This window comes from Taudactylus pleione, unplaced genomic scaffold (genome assembly GCF_031769625.1).
Source record: "Taudactylus pleione unplaced genomic scaffold, aTauple2 ptg000010l, whole genome shotgun sequence".
Classification (NCBI taxonomy): Eukaryota; Metazoa; Chordata; class Amphibia; order Anura; family Myobatrachidae; genus Taudactylus; species Taudactylus pleione.
In genome coordinates this window covers 12,167,305-12,181,300 of record NW_028284413.1, presented here as the reverse complement: position 1 = coordinate 12,181,300, position 13,996 = coordinate 12,167,305, and positions in this window count along the sequence as shown.

The following is a 13,996-nucleotide window of genomic DNA, read 5'->3' as shown; positions in this document are numbered from 1 at the left end:
ATTACAGAAGAACTCTACAGCACAGTACAGTCAGAGGTACAAATCATACAAAATACAACGGTATAGAAACACAGAACACTGAAATGAGTGCAGCTATATAAGACAAAGGCTAGAGAGGGTCCTGCTTGTGAGAGCCTTTAGTAGAGTGATAGGGCAGTGCTGAAACAATAAGAGCAAGCAAACATTTGTTTATAGTTTGCAGAACATTGTAATGGCTGTATGGAAGAGGTGGGCTTCTATAGAACACTTGAAAGATTTAGGATTGGAGGAAAGTCTAATTAGATAGGGCAGAGAGCCCTGTAAGTGGGAATCAGCACTGGAGAAGTCTTGGCGGCAGAGGTCAGTGGTAGTTACCAGGGGGGAGGAGAGGCATTGGTCAAAGGCAGAACAGAGGGTTAGAAAGGGAGTGTGTTTCATGGCAAGGTCAAAGGTTTAGGAAGTGGAGGGATTTGAATGTGAGTAGTGAAACAGCAAGAGAAGAATATCACTTTTGTTGCAGTATTTAGGGAAGATTGCAGAGATGAAAGATGGGTGAGGACAAGACCATATATTTAAAGGCTGCAATAGTCAACCAAGGATATGGTGAGAGAATGGTTAATGGTTTTTGTAACATCAACATAGAGAGGAAGAATTCTGACAATGTTTTGAAAGAGATGACATGACAGCTCAAATAACTGGATGTGTGAAGTGAAGCTGAATATAGATTCAAGGATGATATCTAGGCAGGAGGCTTGAGGAACAAGGGAGTAGAGCATTGTCAACTGTGATGGAGATTAGAGGATTAGTGACACTAGGATTGGGGAAGATGATGAGCTCTGTTTGGACATATTGTATTTTAGGTAGCATTGGGACATCCAGGTGGTTATGACAGAGAGCCAGGTGGACACACAGGATAAAAGAGAACTAGGGGTACGGTCATGCCCGGAGAAGACGTTTAGAGCTGGTAGTGGAGGTGTGTTAGTTCACCAAGAGAAAGAGATATAAAGCTAGAAAAGCAGGAGATGAGAACTGAGACACCCCATCAGATTGTGGAAGAGAGGATAGTAGAAATGATACAACAGCATGTTCAGAAAAGTTGGAGATGAACCAAGAGAGAACAGTGCTGTGATGTACAAGAGATTGAAGAGAATGAAGGAGACGAGAATGGTCAACTGTATTGCAAGTGGACATGAAGTGAAAGGGGGTGAGTAGTTAGAAATAACCTGCCTTTTACTGTGATAATACCTCAATAAAAATAAGGTTATACTAAAGTCAAAGCTTATTGTGCTGTGATAAATGCTCTCAATGCCTTGCAACACTCTTCTATATATTCAGTATACTGTATAAATGTGATTAGCTTGTTATGTTGACAGAAGACCTTAATCCACCGAAGATCTAGCACATATTTGTCCCTTTTGTAAAACCATTTCTGGCTACAAAAGACATGTGCAGTTGCATATCTACCAACCTCGGAGCTCTTCATATTGGGACAGACTATGAAAGGGGATCACCATGGGGGTTATGTCTAGCACCTCTGAATCACTAGATAATTTCTTACATCAACCTTCTGAAAAAATGCATTAATTGTTGTACTGTACCTGTGGACGGTGTGTGGTACTTGATCGCAGAAGCTCTGCATTAGTGAATGGGACATAGGCCCTGATTCAGACCCACTCGCGAGCGGCTGTCCGCTCGCAAGTGGGTCGATGGTCTGCACTGCGCATGCGCACGATGGAGGGAGCTCCGTTGTGCGCATGCGCGAGACGCGACGAGCGAAGGACTTTCCTTCGCTCATAGTGTCTGATCAAAGGGGGCGTGCTGTCTATGTTGATTGACAGCACGCCCCCTTTGGTGGGCGTGCCTGCCAGACGGAGGCGTTCCCAAGGGAACGCCTACCGTCAGAAGCCGGCCCCACTGACATCACTAGTGATGTCAGTGGGAGTGATTTTGGCTCTGATAGAGCCAAAATCACTCCTGGCCTTGCGGTTGAGAAACTCAACCGCAGGCTTCTGCTCGCAGTGGCGATGGTCGCGATGGTCAAGACCATCGCGACCATCATCCTGCACGCTCGTATATGCTGTGGGTGGTGACCCACAGCTATACGAGCGTCCAGGAGGACGCTCCATATTAATGGAGGTGGGCCCTGATTCAGAGTGAGCGCTCTGGTCAGAGCGTCCGGCTCTGAATCAGGGCCATACTTCTCAACTTTACGATCCACAGAACAGAAGTGTCCAATTGTCTCTGTCCACATAAAATCACTAAAGTTGGAAGGAATGCAGTTTTATTGCACAAAAGCATTGCACCATCTTATTTTAGATAACCCCATTGTCTTCACAGTGTACATAGTACTCAAAATGTAACCAAGGTAGAAACACATAAAATTTCAGTACTGTAATCTCATGCCTCTATACATACCTTTACATATGCATTTTTAATTAATGTTTTATGGTGCTGTAGTTGTATTAGGAGTTCTATTAATAGTATGATCTCATGGCTGGTCCTCTTCCACCCATTCTACATATCATACTATGTGCACAGAATAAGCTAAGGCAGGTGTTTCATACAGTAGCTCATTGTGTTGGAAAATATCCCCCCTGTAAACACTGGAAATGTATTCCTTGGAGAGTAATCTCTACAGAAAATAGGATTGTGCTTTCTGAGTGAAAGTCTGTAATTGTGTATTGGATAAATATTTTGCTAGAGAGATGACAGTAAACCAGCAATGACATTGGGTCGTGCTCTCCATGGATACATAATTAAGATGTCCCCTCTTCCTCAATCTTTCTGTCAGCCACGTTCAAAGAATTAAATTGCTCTTTCTAAATAACCCAGATGTCTGCTGTCTAGCCAGGTATCTGACAGGGACAGGAGAAGACGTGTACGGCACTCATTGGAAATGTTATTTGATGTTTTGTTTTCATGCAGCATTATCCCTGAACCCATCACCCTTTTTACTTACCATCACCTGCACAATGTATACAAGAAACATTCCATACAGACAATGTTCCAATATCGCATATACAGGAGCGTCCCCATATTTGTGGTTTATCATCTCATCTGATTGATGAAACTGGAATTGATAATACCAGAGTGATCCCTTTTTATAACACAAGCATCACCCCCATGTACTGTGTTGCAGTAGCCTCTCTCCTAATTATTATACCAGCAGTGATTGTACGATGATAGTACCCCATTCTATGTACCAGAGTTATTCCAATTGAGTAGAGTGATGAGGAATCACTCCTGAGAAATGTGTAATAAAAATATTAATGTGACCTGAACTCACTCATAACACATTACCAGAATTGCACTTAGCAGTTATTTATTCCTCAATAACCAACAGAAATATTTGAGCCTTGAGCAGTACTAACTATTACTGATTATGCCTCCTTAATTATCCTCCCTTTCTCTAGGGAATCGGTATGAAATACCGATTCCGATTCCGGGTTCGATTCCCGGCAGCGCCTGCCAGCGGAAGCCCGACAGCGCTGGAAATCCCGATCGTGGATAGGTAAGTATTCTCTAACCTAACCTAACCCCCTAACCCTCCTTAGGGGTGCCTAACCCTAACCTCCCCCCCAAGTGCCTAACCCTAATCCCCCCTCTAAGTGCCTAACTCTAACCCCCCCTCTAAGTGCCTAACTCTAACCCCCCCTTCCCCGCTGCCTAAACCAAAGTCCTCCGGGGGGGTGCCTAACCCTAAGTCCCCCCCGGGGGTGCCTAACCCTAACTCTCCCTCCCCCTAGTCTAACCCTAACCCTCCCGGGGGGGTGCCTAACCCTAAGTCCCCCCCCGGGTGGCCTAAACCTAACCCTCCCCCACGCAGCTGTCCGCTCGCGGCGCCCGGCATCCCTTCGATCGGCTCAGCATTTCATCCCTCGCCGGGATATGACAGTCGGGAAGCCGGCATTAAGGCAGCCGGCTTCCCGATTGTATACCTTCTCTAGATCCTCTACTTCTGCTGTCAGTTACTGAGTTCTTTGAGTACACACTGTATGCAGGGGCGGATTGGGCCGCCGGGACGCCGGGCCGTTTCCCGCTGGGCCGGCCACATTGTTACCTTTAGAGGCTGCCACCCTTCATTCACCCCTACTTCACTACAGCTGGCCGGGCTGCAGTGATAGGAGCTCAGCTCAGATCGGGTAGCCAGGGCCGGCGCAACCCGCACATCAGTTCCTGCACTGCAGGGAGGCGCTTTCCCTGCAGCGGCTGCTGAGACAATTGTTGTTGCTGCTGCTGTGCGGGTGAACTAGTGCTGCCCGCGCCCTGCTGTCTGCCTAGTAATTTGTAAGCAGAGAAGGACAACTTAAAGCTCCGCCTCCTCCCTTGGCTCTATACAACTGGCCTGTGACTGGATAAATATGGAATATGACGTGATGACATCACGATGCGTGCGGCGCGCATGTGCTCAGTGTGTGCGCCTGCTTGCCTCCTGGTGAAGAAGACCTTGTTAGTGCCGAGCAGCCGAGGAGGAGCAGCGCACTAGCATTGAACGGAAGCAGGAGGATACCATGCGGTGCACCCCCCTGACTGAGACCCAGTGTGAAAGCTGCATGTCCTGGATCCTGAAGAAGAGGAGGCATTATGAAAAGCTATCAGGTAAGTGTGTGTGTGTGTATATATATATATATTACACACACACACACACACACACATATTTTTATATATACACATATATATTAGGGATGAGCGGGTTCGGTTCCCTGAGAACCGAACCCACCCGAACTTCGGGGATCCGGGGCGATCCGAGCCCAAGCTCGGATCTCCCTGTCTGCCCCGGATCCCTCTCCCGAGGCAAAACCTCGAGATCTGCTGTCGGATCTCGAGGTTTTGCCTCGAGCGCCCATTTAAAAAAAAATGCCTTTGCCTTTAATGGGCAAAGTGCTGATTGGCTGACAGAGCCGTCTGTCACGGCTCTCAGCCAATCAGCATTATGGTGCTCATTTGCATGTAGCACGGACTCGTGAGATCCGTGCTACATGCATCTGTGTGATTGACAGTGACACAGAGCACAGATGGGTCAGTGAGACCCGTCTGTGCTGCTGTGTATTTCAATGACACAGATGCACGCACGGACCAGGAGATCCGTGCTACTTGCATCTGTGTCATTGACACAGAGCACTAACGGGTCCGTGAGACCCGTCTGTGCTGCTGTGGTAAATAAAAAAAAAAAAACCTGTGTAAAAAGAGAAAAAAATGGCGTGCCCCCCCCCCAAAAAAGAGCAACCAGCCCCGGGCATTAGTGACCCAGTGCTGGGTGTGCTTAAATACAGGGGACAAACGACATAGGGGTCCCCTGTACTTAAACACAACCAGCACCGGGCTAGTCAGAACCAGAGCTGGTTGCCAAAATACGGGGGACAAACGACGTAGGGGTCCCCCGTATTCTGCGCAACCAGCTCTGGGCTCTGATCCGGTCCTGGTTCTGGAAATACAGGGGAAAAAAATGAGTAGGGTTCCCCTGTATGTTCCAGAACCAGCACTGGACTTTTTCTAGCGGGGGGCTGATGCCACAGCCAGGGGAGCCCTTTCACCGGGCCCCCCAGCCGCAGCATCAGCCCTGACCGCTAGTCAGCCCAGGCCGGGGATCCCTGGAGAGCTGGGGACCCCCCCAATAAAGGGGTCACCCTCTCCAGGGCACCCCAGGCCCAGGCTGATAGCCCGGGGCTATCCCCGCCACCCCTGGTGGCGGTGGGTGGCGGGTTGATTGTGTGGTGTGGTGTAAATAAAGAATATCAAACATTGTCTTTACAAGTAGAACTGCAAGTCCCAGCAAGCCTGCCCCGCATGCTGGTACTTGGAGAACCACAAGTACCAGCATGCAGGGCATTAAGGGCCCACTAGTACCTGTAGTTCACCTGTAAAAAAATGTTTAAAAAAAACACAGGACACACACACCGTGACAGTATAAGTTTATTAAACATACATACACACACACACACACACACATGTACACATACTCACCTATGTAACCCTGTAGCATCGGTCCACTTGTCCGGTAAAGTATCCATAGGGGACCTGTGAAAAAAAACATACTCACCATCTCCTATGCGAGGTTCTGTCCTCTTCGTTCCAAAGTAGGCATCCCCGGACTTGGCAAAAAAAAAAAAACGAAAACGCGATCCACGAACTTAGTACCGTTCTATAGAACGGTACTTCCCGAATGAGAGCTTAGCGGCGGGGTATCACCATGGAAACCCCGCTGCTAAGCGTTCATTGGCTGAGAGAGGCCATCTCCCGTCTCTCAGCCAATGAACGGCTCCCTCCATTGTAGTCAATGCTGGGAGCCGCAAGGTTATTAAAGTTTACCCTGCGGTTCCCACCATTGACTACAATGGAGGGAGCCGTTCATTGGCTGAGAGACGGGAGATGACCTCTCTCAGCCAATGAACGCTTAGCAGCGGGGTTTCCATGGTGATACCCCGCCGCTAAGCTCTCATTCGGGAAGTACCGTTCTATAGAACGGTACTAAGTTCGTGGATCGCGTTTTCGTTTTTTTTTTTTGCCAAGTCCGGGGATGCCTACTTTGGAACGAAGAGGACAGAACCTCGCATAGGAGATGGTGAGTATGTTTTTTTTCACAGGTCCCCTAGGGATACTTTACCGGACAAGTGGACCGATGCTACAGGTTACATAGGTGAGTATGTGTACATGTGTGTGTGTGTATGTATGTTTAATAAACTTATACTGTCACGGTGTGTGTGTCCTGTGTTTTTTTAAACATTTTTTTTACAGGTGAACTACAGGTACTAGTGGGCCCTTAATGCCCTGCATGCTGGTACTTGTGGTTCTCCAAGTACCAGCATGCGGGGCAGGCTAGCTGGGACTTGCAGTTCTACTTGTAAAGACAATGTTTGATATTCTTTATTTACACCACACCACACAATCAACCCGCCACCCACCGCCACCAGGGGTGGCGGGGATAGCCCCGGGCTATCAGCCTGGGCCTGGGGTGCCCTGGAGAGGGTGACCCCTTTATTGGGGGGGTCCCCAGCTCTCCAGGGATCCCCGGCCTGGGCTGACTAGCGGTCAGGGTTGATGCTGCGGCTGGGGGGCCCGGTGAAAGGGCTCCCCTGGCTGTGGCATCAGCCCCCCGCTAGAAAAAGTCCAGTGCTGGTTCTGGAACATACAGGGGAACCCTACTCATTTTTTGTCCCCTATATTTCCAGAACCAGGACCGGATCAGAGCCCAGAGCTGGTTGCGCAGAATACAGGGGACCCCTACGTCGTTTGTCCCCCGTATTTTGGCAACCAGCGCTGGTTCTGACTAGCCCGGTGCTGGTTGTGCTTAAGTACAGGGGACCCCTACGTCGTTTGTCCCCTGTATTTAAGCACACCCAGCACTGGGTTACTAATGCCCGGGGCTGGTTGCTCTTTTTTGGGGGGGTGCACGCCATTTTTTTCTTTTTTTACACAGGTTTTTTTTTTTTTTTTTACCACAGCAGCACAGACGGGTCTCACGGACCTGTCATTGCTCTGTGCCAATCACACAGATGCATGTAGCACGGATCTCCCGGGTTCGTGCTACATGCAAATGGGCACCATAACGCTGATTGGCTTCCTGTCTGCCACTGCAGTGCCACTCCTAGATGGGCCACGTGTTTGTGCCGCCCCCTTGTGTCGCTTAGCATAGTCATCCAGCTTCCTCGGTACAACCTTTTGGCCTAAAAACAATATTGTGAGGTGTGAGGTGTTCAGAATAGAGTGGAAATGAGTGGAAATTAATGTTATTGGGGTTATTAATAGCGTAGGAACAAAAAAAGGCCCATTTATGTGATTTTAGCGTTTTTTTTTTATTTTTTAAGAAAAAATCCAGATCCAAAACACAAAACCCAGAACCCAAAACACGGAAGGGTGGTTTTGGCAAAACCAATCCAGATCCAAAACACGAAGAAAGATCCAGATCCAAAACCAAAACACAAAACACGAAAAGTGTCCGGTGCACACCCCTAATATATATATATAATATATATATATATATATATATATATAATGCATATAGTGGTGTATGTACTCAAGTTCCACAGTGGTGTATGCACTCAAGTTTGAATTGCCTGGAGCCTTCAGCGGTATGCAGTCGGCATCCCGGCGTGCAGGATGCCGATGTTCTGAATACCAGTGCGGAAATACTAGCACCAGTATCCCGAACTGCGGCATCCCGAAGTATCGGGGTGTTAGAGGGAGGGTTAGGCACTGGGGAGGGAGGATTAGGATGCGAGGAGGGGGAGGTTAGGTTTAGGCACTAGTGGGTTAAGGTAAGGGTTAGGTACCGGGGAGGGTTAGGGTAGGGATTAGGAAAATACTTACTATTAGTTCCTATGGGTGTCGGGATTCTGGCTGTCGGGATGCCGCTTTCTGTATTCTGACCAGTGGCATCCCGACAGCCAGAATATCATACCCATTCCCTTTCAGCGATCCTCAAATAAGGTGCACATATAGGGGTCTATGTATTAATAATCATGGTACTGCCACATTTATTAACGGTCTAACTCGCCAGGAATATTTTCATTTTTAATAAAAACTATCTCGGCTATGTGCTACCAGGAACTCACAGGGACAGCGGTTGCGGCAACCGCTACCCTGCGAGTTATATCACCAGCATTAGAAGTCTTTCACACTCTTTCGGCAGCTTCTGGAGTCGGCCGGGGGCTTTGAGGGAGAGAGGCTTACAGTATTTCACGCCATCTGAAGATAGTGTAAACTACTGGTGCTAAACTCCGAATAGCTTAGCTTTTTGGAGTTTAGTACATAGGGGTCAGATCGTAGTCCCTATTGATAATAATGGGGACTGCGATCTGAAGTGCTAATTAGCACTTTGCCAGAGATTTCTGTGAAATCTCCTGCATTGTGCTTTAGTTCATAGGATCGATACATAAAATTATGCAGAAACTGCAAAAAAAAGTATGTAAAAATCGGCTTAATACCCCCATATTCCACAGAAGTGGCACTCAGGATCCAGATAAAAAGACAATCAACACCAGGTAAATGTTTCCGATGTTTCAATGCTTTACTGCATTTTACTCAGGGATATGAACAAGCAATAAACACTACTCACCAGGAAACCGGAAGCTGGGCTGCTTGGATGAGATGTTTGGGGATATAAGGTGAGTAGTGTTTATTGTTTGTTCATATCCCTGAGTAAAATCAGTAAAGCATTGAAACATCGGAAACATTTACCTGGTGTTGATTGTCTTTTTATCTGGATCCTGAGTGGCGTTTCTATTGATTATATACATATATACAAATATGGATTTTCTGGCACTCACTGCATATATCTAAATGTATATAACCATGTCCACTTACAATACATTTTAATGGTGCTTTTCGCATTATCTATGGTGTAGGGTTAGTATCCTTGTCGTCAGCGTCTGGTTGCCAGGGCAATGGAGGGTTGTGCATGCTTGAACCAGAAGAGCCTAGACCGGAACTCCTGTGTTAGCCGCCCACAGAGCCTGCGGGTGACCAGCGTCGGTGACAATTAATGTTTATTTAAGGTAAGACACTGTATTGTGTTTCCTTGAAGATAGGTTGAAAGAAAGCCGAAACGTGAGTTATTTTTCACTGTTGTGAGACCAGATATATATATAATGGTGTAAACATGGATGGCACTCTTGGTAAAAAATAAAGAATCATCAGGTCTCAAGGAGTCAGTCAATGTTTCACGATGCAAACCTTTTATCAAGACCTTGATCAAAGGGTTTGTGCCCTGAAACTTCGACTGACTCCCTGAGACTTGGAGATTCTTTATTTTTGCATGACAGACCCAGAGTGCCATCCATGTTTGTATTTTATATGCCTGTATAGGAAAGGCACACCGGGCAAGTTGTTCTATTTCACTAGAGTGCCAGACAACAAAAAGTATTATTTGCCCTACTGGAGGATATCATTATATATACAGGAAGTGCTGGTCTCCAGCAATTTCATATATATTTTTTATTTTTTATCACATGGTCACATTTGGTTACCTCAGAATCCTTGGCCTTACCCTTCCTGTAAATTCACTTGAGTGTCTCTGCCCTTAACTTCCCTGTTTCTCCCCCTTCAGTGTTCCTCTCAGTGTCCCTGTAACTTCTCCGTGTCCCAGTCCTTACCCTTTCTGTAACTGTCCCTGAGTATCCCTGCCCTCACCCTCCCTGTAACTTCCCCTCAGTGTCCCAACCCACACCCTCCCTGTAACTTCCCCTCAGTGTCCCAACCCTCACCCTCCCTGTAACTTCCCATCAGTGTCCCTGTAACTTCTTCGTGTCCCAGTCCTTAACCTTTCTGTAACTTCCCCTCAGTGTCCCAACCCACACCCTCCCTGTAACTTCCCCTCAGTGTCCCAACCCACACCCTCCCTGTAACTTCCCCTCAGTGTCCCTGTAACTTCTCCGTGTCCCAGTCCTTACCCTTTCTGTAACTGTCCCTGAGTACCCCTGCCCTCACCCTCCCTGTAACTTCCCCTCAGTGTCCCTGTAACTGCTCCGTGTCCCAGTCTTTACCCTTTCTGTAACTGTCCCTGAGTACCCCTGCCCTCACCCTCCCTGTAACTTTCCCTCAGTGTCCCTGTAACTTATCCGTGTCCCAGTCCTTACCCTTTCTGTAACTGTCCCTGAGTACCCCTGCCCTCACCCTCCCTGTAACTTCCCCTCAGTGTCCCTGTAACTTCTCCGTGTCCCAGTCCTTACCCTTTCTGTAACTGTCCCTGAATACCCCTGCCCTCACCCTCCCTGTAACTTCCCCTCAGTGTCCCTGTAACTGCTCCGTGTCCCAGTCTTTACCCTTTCTGTAACTGTCCCTGAGTACCCCTGCCCTCACCCTCCCTGTAACTTCCCCTCAGTGTCCCTGTAACTTATCCGTGTCCCAGTCCTTACCCTTTCTGTAACTGTCCCTGAGTACCCCTGCCCTCACCCTCCCTGTAACTTCCCCTCAGAGTCCCTGTAACTTCTCCGTGTCCCAGTCCTTACCCTTTCTGTAACTGTCCCTGAGTACCCCTGCCCTCACCCTCCCTGTAACTTCCCCTCAGTGTCCCTGTAACTTCTCCGTGTCCCAGTCTTTACCCTTTCTGTAACTGTCCCTGAGTATCCCTGCCCTCACCCTCCCTGTAACTTTCCCTCAGTGTCCCTGTAACTTCTCCGTGTCCCAGTCTTTACCCTTTCTGTAACTGTCCCTGAGTATCCCTGCCCTCACCCTCCCTGTAACTTCCACTGTGTTCCAACTCTCCACCTCAATATTCCTGCCACCACTATGCCAGTCACTTACGCCATCACACTCATTCACATTGATCTTGAATTTCCCTACACTCATCATTTACAGTATTCCCGTCAATCAAACTATCACTCACGCTAAGTATCACATACTTGGCACTCATGCTAAAACTGAGCATACACGGTCAGATAAAATGGCTGTCAGGCAGACAGACATTTTACTGGACAGTCTTTAAACCAGCAGATATCATGGGCATACATTGTCACAGTGTATTGGCCATGATATCTGGTTTCCTCCCCTAGGGAGAATACACTAGCCCATTCATTCCCTGTGAAGGAACCGGAAATGTCCGTCGATGATTTACTCTACTATGGAATTTGTGTATAAGGGGCACTTCTGTGTAGCGTAAAATGAATAAGGGACTCTACTATGTGAATAAGATTGTGCTGCTGTGTGGCATAATGTGAATAAGATTGTGCTGCTGTGTGGCATAATGTGAATAAGATTGTGCTGCTGTGTGGCGTAATGTGAATAAGATTGTGCTGCTGTGTGGCGTAATGTGAATAAGATTGTGCTGCTGTGTGGCGTAATGTGAATAAGATTGTGCTGCTGTGTGGCGTAATGTGAATAAGATTGTGCTGCTGTGTGGCGTACTTTAAATTGGGGGTCCGAATGCATTGTTAAGCTCCTTACTTGTGAGACCACAGATCTTCGGGGCGCGCTGTACCTTTATAGAATATGGGTGGGAGGGCACAAATTTATAGTTTGCAGGTGGGCGCCGAACACCCTAGCACTGGCTCTGCCGCCAGTTACCAGATGGCTCCGCCTACAGCTAGTCAGTGGCCCGCCCCCTCTCCGACTCCTGCCCTGCACACACAGGACCCAGCGCTGACCTGATTCCTGCCAATCTGCTTGCGTCAGTTAGCCTGTATATATAGTATGGGCCAGTCCCTGGTCGGCCACCCAGCCAGCCGTTCATATACATATACATATAACAAGGAAATGACAGTTACTTTTCTGGCAAAGCTCTTGATTCTGAGGGTACAGCATCCTGCCCCGTCACCAGACTCTTCCCCTTGACAGTCCCCGCCCCCAATGGACTCCACCCCCATTAGGGCTGCTTCCAGATATTTCCCGGGCTGGTTTTTTGACCCAATCCGCCCCTGACTGTATGCATAAGACAGCAAGTGGCTATTGTATCAAACACAGGTTAATCACAGTGCTCATCTTCCTGGAGCAGGGGCATGAGTAGCATAGCGGCTAGCACTGGTGTAAGACAAGGTAAGGGAAGGAAGAGGAATGCTGGGAGACTGAAGGTATAATTTGGGTCATATGGGAACAGAAGTCACCCATTGTTTGAATCTTACATTATGCTAATTCACTCACTTAACTACTAACTAGAAATAACCACACGGACACCTATGTGGAATTAAAAGAGGACACAGCCGAAATTTATTGATCAATTTGTAATTAGAAAGATGGTGGCAGTAAAAAGCAGTGCTCCAAGGCCACAGACCGGCAATTATATGTGACTAAATAAATAAGAGGTGGATCCGCGCCCGGCGCAAACTGGCCTAAGGTAGAACCATTCTCCCTTAATTGGCATAGCCCTGACCCTTCCCTAAGATGATGGCCTGGTCCCCCCCCAAGGGGAATGACAAACTCGCGGCTATTAAAAGGCAAATGCTACCCAGGCACTCTTACGCTATAATAGGCCACCTAGGAGCACTGCTTCCCGCCAGGCTTTACCTCCACCTCTTGGAAGGTTAAAATTTTAAATTACACAGTCCAACAACATTTCCAAGAATTGCATACAAATCAGCTTAGACTTTTCCAGAACTGGACAAGAGGAAGATGGCTCCTCTTCCAGACTATTTATAATGAACAGTAGGAGCCCTGCCCTCTATTTCTGCTATAGGCTATTATTTTGATGGACACATTCTTGGCTACGTCCTCTCCTATCATTTAACCCCTGGTGAACTAGCAATATTCCATCACTAAACAGGGTGCTTGTCTTTCCTCAAACTTATTCAAGTATTCGGATCTATTAAGTCACCCATTGTTTGAATCTTACATAAACTAATTCACTCACTTAACTACTAACTAGAAATAACCACACGGACACCTATGTGGAATTAAAAGAGGACACCGACGAAATTTATTGATCAATTTGTAATTAGAAAGATGGTGGCAGTAAAAAGCAGTGCTCCAAGGCCACAGCCCGGCAAATATATTTTGACTAAATAAATAAGAGGCCTGAGGTAGAACCATTCTCCCTTAATTGGCATAGCCCTTACCCCTCCTTAAGATGATGGCCCAGTCCCCCCCCCAAGGGGAATGACCAACTCGCCGCTATAAAAAGGCAAATGCTACCCAGGCACTCTTACGTTATAATAGGCTGCCTAGGAGCACTGCTTCCCGCCAAAAAGCTTGGCTCAAAGAGCCGAGCCCCACCACCCATCAGGAGATAATCGCACACCAAGGAAGACTGCAATGTTTTCGAATATAACATTCTAGACCTGCGCCTGTGTGGTGTATCCCATCGGGCCTATAAAAACTCTTCTCCTTGTAAGGCAATCGAAGGTGCCGATATAACATATCCATCCATTAGTGACCGGACTAGACATTACCACCAGCCTACCCTACTGCTAGCCATCTCTAGTTAGACTATTTGCAGGTCCTTCCTAATAGCAAGTATACAATAAGTGCAATGCAATCACAATTACCCCGATCATTGCCCCCCAAATGTACCGATTTGGGGTCCCAAATTTGGCTTCCACTGTACATAAACATCTAATAAAAGCCACCCTAGGACATGCCCCTAAAACTA